Source organism: Emydura macquarii, unplaced genomic scaffold (genome assembly GCF_026122565.2).
Source record: "Emydura macquarii macquarii isolate MOO-44397 ecotype Brisbane River unplaced genomic scaffold, CSIRO-AGI_Emac_v2 contig_3506, whole genome shotgun sequence".
Classification (NCBI taxonomy): domain Eukaryota; kingdom Metazoa; phylum Chordata; order Testudines; family Chelidae; genus Emydura; species Emydura macquarii.
In genome coordinates, this window is record NW_027133643.1 from 9,890,453 (window position 1) to 9,898,427 (window position 7,975).

Below are 7,975 nucleotides of genomic sequence, written 5' to 3' on the forward strand. Positions count from 1 at the left end.
TTAGAACAGTGAGACAAAGTGTAAATAAATGTGCTGCTGGTACCTGGTGGTTTTTGTCCTCCCCATTTATACTCTATATTTCTTCCCCTGGGTGTACAACTCTACATTTATTAGTATTGAATCTCCTGTTTCATGCAGTCTCCACTTTTCTAAACTTTCCAGGTCCCTGTGCAGTATGGGTCTATCCTCTTGGATATTTGCAATGTCTCCAGTTTTGGTGCCATCCACAAATTTGAGCATTGGTGGCTTGGGCTACAGCTAGCAGAAAATATATCTGCTTAAGGAAGGACAGTTGCGTTACCACTGTAACAGGAGTTCAAGGGCTTTGCAGACCACTAGATGTCCATGGACCACAATTTGAGAATGACTTCTCTATCATACTATTTAAGAAATGAAAAACAAGTTGGGATCTGTTGGGATGTATATTTCTGATGTAGAGTCAGTGGAGCCATTTTAGCCTGTGGTTGGGTTTACCCACCTTCCATTGCCCATGGCAGCTGCCTGTACATACTGGAGTGTGTGCAACATTGGACAGTGATGTTTGTTATCTATTGTTATTTAAAAGCTGACAATGTGACTGATGCAGTACAAGACATGAAATACAATCCACCAGTCAATTCAAGGACTAAAGCCACTTTAACGGACAGGGGAACATTATCCTTAAAGAGTTGTTCATAAAACATGGACAGCAAGGGGAGAATACTTAGATTCTCAGTTCATTGGTGCAGAGATCATTTTATTGTTATGCATTCAATGGGGCCTTGGTCCATGGCTCCTAGGTGCTACTGCAGTGCAAATAAAAAATAATATATTTCCTGCTTATTCACTGTTAGTTTTAGGACATGCCTTTTAGTGTTGTCTCTCTTGTGAGCCAACCCTCTCTTGAATGCTCTGTCAGCACCTAGAGACATGAGTAAATCCTTTAGGCCAGCTTCAGGAAATCATGGTAACTCATCCATCAGGAATCATCTTTGCATCTTCCTAGCACTAGAAAGGAGGCTCACATTTTAAAGAGAGAGTATTTGAACACTGAACAAATTTACCGAAGGACATGGTGAATTGCTCATGACCTGAAGTCTTTAAATCAAGACTGGCAGTCTTTCTAAAAGATATGCTAAAGCTCAAACTGAAGTTATGGGCTTGATGCAGAAATTAGTGGGTGAGGTTTTTTTGGTCCGTGCTATGTAGGAGGATGACCAAATGATCTTAGAGGTACCTTCTGACTGTAAAATCTTTGAAGCCATTCTATCTTCATGTACCACCATGTGCTCCTCTATCTCTAGGCTTTAGCCAAAGTGGACATGGATATTTATATTAAAATTCCAGATATAAAATAATGAACTGTATTGTGTCTATGAGCACCGCTACTCACTTCTGGATGGAATTGGCACTGCTTGACCATATCTTGTAGGGCCTAGACTGCTAACAGTCTTCTTTAGCCTCAGTGTTAAGAGCCTGATGATATGGGTTTTGTAACTACTGCCGCCATGAAGTTTTGAGTAGCCCTTGCGAGATAACTACCAAGTCTTTGGTGTTCAGAGATTTGTTACTCTGTTTATGGTTTTTTCTGAGTTTTATTGCTAGTTATCAAATCTTCTGAGAATGTCGTTGCAAGGGAGCTACAGGAACTGCTTCCAATCCAAGTATAACGAATACAACTTGCCTCCAGGAAATAGTTCTCCTGGAGTTAAAATGACTGTGCTGGCTCCTGTTTCTACTATGGAACTTTGATCCCTTGGCTGGCTGGAAGCATAACAAAATTACCTCTTTTTAGTACTGAGAGGTGTGGTGCAGCACTGATAGTGTTATCAAGAACAGTCTCTCCACCCCCGAAAAAGATTACTGTTCTAGTGGAACAAATTTGAAAAAGGCTTCTCCTTATTCATCCTTTATTGAAATCATAACCCTTTGTTTCTGACCTACTGGTTTGTTACCAGGGAAATTCATAGGGATATTGCAAATTCATCATTTTGACTCCTCTGCAGGCTGTTCTAGATATATAAGTAAATGGGTCTAAAACTTAATTACAGGAAACATATCAGTGACATGAGAACTCACTTTCTCATCTCAAGTCCATGTGGTTTATAAAAGCAGGGTTAAAATGAAATGTCCTCATCTTGGCACAGATTTTCAAAGTTACAACAGATGCATGCTGTTACACATCTATGTTTGTGTGCAAATACCCTGGCTTCAAATCAGACCTTTTCCCTTGCAGACCTGGTTGGGTTTTCACACTTATCTGGTCTTTTCTATTCCCAAAAACCTAATGTGATCATGCCCATGTACACTATATATTTGTTTGCCTAAATTAGACATGCAATTGTATGTGAATGCCTAACTTTGAAAATCTGCCTCTATATGAATTCTACGGGCCTCCATGGCATGCAGCCATATTGATGTGAATCCACCTTTTGGGTCCATCACAGCATACCCAAGACTTGTATGTATTTTGCTGTGCTTTCGTGCCCTTCCGTCTATTTTTTTTAATAGTAAACTCACAGTATGAGTTAAATCACTCCACTGTGATGGACTACACAGCATCGTCCCTGCCGTGTTCCACAGAGGTATGGGAGGTGCTTCGGTTTTTATCAAGCGTGTCTCTGATGCATAGAACCTCTTCTTAACCACATTTCAAAACATCCCCTTTTCTAGAGTCCATTGGTTTTAAACCTTTTGCAAGGTCATTAATCTTCTAGTGGTGGTCAAATCTCATAACTGTCAGAGGTTCAGATTGGCTAATTAAGCACAAAAGTTTGGCTGTTTAATTGAAATCTGAGAAGAACTATCTGAGCATCACATGGCCGGAAGAACCCAAGATTCTCAGTACAAAACACGCCTTCTGCCATAATCTTCCATCTTGTGTAGTTCTGGTTCCAGATGGAACCAGGAAGTTCAGCTGAAGGGGTGAAGAACAGGATACACTTGGAGGCAGGTATGGTGGAATCCTTCTGAAGTTTACTGCTTCAGATTGGGACAAAAGTTCAGGTTAGTTCTTATTTTATTGTTCATCTCTGCTAGGAGTTCTTGTTTTATCATCTGTGTTCTACTCCTGGCTTTGCCACGGCCTCAGTGGATGACTTGGGCAAGTTTTTCCTCTCTATAAAATGGCAATAGTAATATTTACTTCCCTCACAGAGATGTTGTAAGGCTTAGTGTAAGGGTATATCTAACTATCCACATGGACTCAGTTGAGGCTCATTAACAGTTTATTAAGGTGCTTTGATCTAGTCCCATTTCAAAGAGGACCAGATCAAAGTGCATGAACAAACTGTTAATGTGTGTCAGCAGGGTGGGACATTTAGTCTGTGGCAGGCTAGTGCAAGGTTGATTCACACCACTGCTAGCCGTGAACTAATTGTGCATGTTGACAAGTCCTTAATGTCCATGAAGTGCTTTGAAAGTCTCAAAAGGTGCGTATTACTGCAAAGTAAAGAAGAGCATTGTAGCACAAAACATTTTGGAGAAAAGGGACTACTAAAAATAGCCCTTAGTTTGGAAGGTGCTGTGTAGGAAGAATACTTAATGCACTACACCTGTTCCTAAAGCCAGGGCATTCCAGCTAGAACAGCCATTTAATCTTGGTGTTAGTTCCCAATAGCCTCACTTGTATACTAACAACACAACAAAAATACTCTTATCTGACCTGATGGATTTCCTCCAGGAAAGCAGCGCACACAGCAGCAACTGGGGAGGAATCTCTCTCCACTGGTGGGACAGGCTAGGGCCTCGTGGGGAAAGCCTATTGGAAAGAGCCTTTTCATTGCTCCTGGACCTCTTTAGAGTCTCAGCTCTTTATCAAAGAGAATGATTTAGAAAGTGTAAATGGATGCACTCTGGTGCGTCATCGCAGCTCAGCTACACTTCGTGGTTCTCTCGCCCTAAGAACGTGGGCTGCGCACTTGATTAGCCAAGAGAAGCTGCTGCACCTCCACTGATATATAGTCCAAAGAGTGCAGTGCATAGCTGTTGTAACAAGAAAAGGATCAGCTTGTGGCCCCAGGGCATTAACATGTACCTCAAACCACTCTTCAAGGGAAGTTATGGCACTAGAGTTAGAGCAGATCAAAACCGACCATCGTGTTTGCGGATTATTGTCACATTGCAACACATTATTGTCTCACAGCAATTTGTCTTTTGATTTGAAGCTGATTGAGAGCAAAACAAAATGGCTCAATTATAAAGTTGCCATAGCTAGATCTCTTTAAAAATGAGGCCGACTTAATTTTAGCTCTGCATAGTACTAAGGAAATCTCTGCTATAATTTGGCAATCTTTTTAGGATGGTCCTGAGGGTGTAGCATAAAATAAGAAGGCAATTCACTTACATCAGCCTTTTTGGTTTGCAGTTTAAGTTGATAGTATTGAAATGAAGGCAAGAATTTGTTTAAACCTCTTCTGGAGTGAGACATCCATTTCCAGCTGCTGTGATATCTCAGTACAAAGCAGGGGATAGGGAGGAGAGTAAGTGGAAGTAGGTGGAGATGCTTCATACAGAGATTGTTCAGGCTCACCTGGGAATGGTGAAATCTCTTGAGAATGGAAATAAACAAATTAAAATGGCTTATCCTGCCCCCATAACGTCCCTCCAGAATCACAATGATCTAAAAACTAATTAGTACCACTCCCAACCCAACAATGGTCTGGCATCCCCACATCAACTTGCAAGGATGGGGATTGTAGCCTGCAAACTCCATTGAACTCATGGAGCCATGGGTCAAAGAGAGGACAGCCCCAGGAAGCACACCCCTGGAGATAGCCAGCCTCCTATCTCCTGGGTAGGAAGGATCCCATAAGAACTAGGATTCCATTGGTTATTCTCCTTGTAGCTATGCACTATTCCTGGAGCCACAGGGATTTAGAAAGTTCTCGGGGGAGGTGCTGCTGCTAGCAACAGTGATACCCAGACAGATTTCTGAAGGTGCTGCTTCCAGTTCAGCTCATATGTGGAAGTAGGAAGCACATGAACTGATGGAGGGTAAGCGTTGCAATGAATGCCTGAGAATCCTGGCTTTCTGCCACCACACGTCCACCACACCATATAGCTGTTGCAGTCCTCAGACAAACACTGTAGCCCCATCTGGCACTCGCGCCTCTCTCTTGCTCTCTTTTTTTTTCTCCAGACAGTTCAAGAAAGTGGATGACTCACGGCATTAGCAATGGGCTACAAATCCTTTCACTTCTAGATCACTAGTTTAAATTCAGTCTTGGGGCCCTATTCTCCCATTGCAGGAGGCCAGCAAATCCCAATGACTTCAATGAGAGTACCACCTGTCTTCAAAGGGAATGAACTACATAATGCAGTGGGAGACCAAGGACCTAGGTTGATAGTAACCCACATTGGTTACCACATGAGGGGTATTTGGTGATCTTACCCACTTTCCAGCCCCAAGACTAACCTCCACCACTGTTAAGACTAGTAGGCCCACTCGTTGGCAGTATCTGCCTTTGACTGTCTGTCTCTGGAGACTGGCTTAGCCTGCTGTCAGCCCTTGAAGTGCTCCTTTCAGGTCAAGGGTGAAGAAGCTTGCACTGGGCTATACCTGTTTGGTGGATAACTCACATAGTAATAAGCTCAGGATAGCACCGCATGATGACAAAGCTCCCCCAGCAGTAGCTGCTATAGGAATGTGTGGAATACATTTCATTCTTCCTGCCTACCAATGGGTCACTTTTTAAGGCAAGAGCATTGTGTTAAAATTGTCATGGTTTTAGGGATTGCCTCATTTGAATGTTCTGTGCTGTCCTGATGGCATCAGACTGTGAAACTGTCTTTTCTGCCACTCTGATTGTGTGTGTCATCTGTGGCAGGGTTGCTGATCCCCTGATTCTTCGTACTGTTATGGGACTAGCCCATCAAAACTGTCCATATAGTTTATTCAGCTGCACGCTTACTCCCTCATTTGCCCCAATGCATTTGAAAATCCTTAAGTATCAAGAGACATGGAATTAAAAAATAATAACAATCAAGTAAACAAAGCCATAAAAATCAGGGGGCCGAATTCAGCCCTGATGCAATTTTGTCAGAATTGACACCAGCGATAGAATTTAACCCACAGCCTGTCTGAATCTTGTCAGCTGAAATAAAAGTGCAGCCATTGTAATAACAAATTCTGACTGTGTGACTTTCTCTAGATAAATGTGGAGGAAAATTTAAGGCATCAAGGGAAAGAGCTCAAAATCAGGTGATGCCCACATAAAACATGCTGGAGACGGGATCCTGGTAAGAATTTGATTGTGTGTATCTGTGCACATATTAGCTATGTATAGTAGAAATTCATGAGTATTCACAGGTGTATGTCAAAACATCACTGGGACATATCATTGGATGCAAAAAAATTCCTTGCAGCAAAGTCACTTTTTGCAATTAACTAAATAAACCCAAACCTTTAAGTAGGTGACCATGGTTAACATTCACATTTCCTTACACTTTGCAAGTGGTGAATGAGAGGTCTGATTAAACATGATACAAAAAGAGCTTGCAAGAAGCACTGTTTACTAACATTTCAATTTCTATGCCTCATTTATTAGACTTAGAATAAAAAGGTTAGAGGGGTGTTTGGGATTGTCTTTAACCTTGATGATATTTCCACTGAAGCAGCATAATGGCTCTTAATTGCTTAAGTGAAGAGAACATGTTGACATGTCCTTCTTTGTGCTTAAAGCTCTGTGCCTAAACCATTATGCTAATTCAAGCATTATATACACCAAAGTATTTATGGGACTGACACAAGTGATGTTGCAGGTAAAGGGCTGTGAAATGGTCTGTAAACAGAGAGAATTGATTCCAGGCCCAAAGCAATGCAGTTAAAGTCACAGACATTGAACAGCCAGCCCTACAATTTCTATCCAGATTGTCAAACTGGGTCAGACAGTGTCAGCAAGGCTGCCATTATAGATCAGATGGGTGGTTTAATAATATGTAAACCAACCACATAAATGGAAATTAACGTGGAAGCACTGAGTACCTGATTCTGTGATTCTGGCTTTATTTATTTATTTTTTTCCCACAACAATTTTGCTTACAGAATACTCAGTTGCAACATTTGCTAACACATTTAGGTGTAAAAAGTAAATCAGCATTATGGATTGTAATTGTATTTCCCAAAGTCAAGAGAGCAACACTGCAGCCTGAAGAGATCACAGAAGAATATGTGTATCATTTAAATCTTTGTGCAATAATATAAAATTAAAAATCCATAGATTTGACCCACTAGCCTTTCAGTATATTTAGTTTTATACATTATCTGCTTTTTCATAGTAGGGAGTGTGGTTAATATGTTAAAGAGCACTTTTACTTATAAATTAAACATTTTCAGGTATCTTCTTACATGGTTTACTAGTAACCATAGACTCCCGAAACTGAAAGAATTTTTAAAATCTAATTTGCTTCTCATCCTTTTATGCCATTTGTTTACTTTTTGTATTTCACTCACATAAATCAAGGAAATTAGAAACCTTTTTTTCTACTTATTTTCACTCTAGATTCTGCTGTGCTAGCCCAGTTCTTTTCTGTTTGGCTTTAAACTGATACAGAGGTACGTTTAAATCTCTCGCTCTCACCTAATGTATTTTCATTCAAATATTTTTACGTATTTTAAATGCCATGAAAACATTTCAATTCATACTCAAATTCATGTGTAAATTGTAAGTTCAGACAAAAATCTGATATTCATAGCAATCTGTAAAGAACTAGCACACTCTGGTCACGATTTAAATAATACTAAATAAAAAATAGATTTTGTAATATTTCCTTCCTTTTTAGAAAAATCTAAATGTAAAAATCTTAACTCGTGTCTGTCCTTTGAAATGCTATGTGTTTTGATCTGATTTAGAAGTGATTCAGTAAGAGGGATATTTTTTATTAAACAGGAAGCTCTGGACAAGTTGCTGCCTTTCTCTTCAAACTTCTTCTTCATAACAAGATGCTGTTTCTCCCAGTAGGGTATACTGCAAGCTAGTCATACCGAGGCCATTCC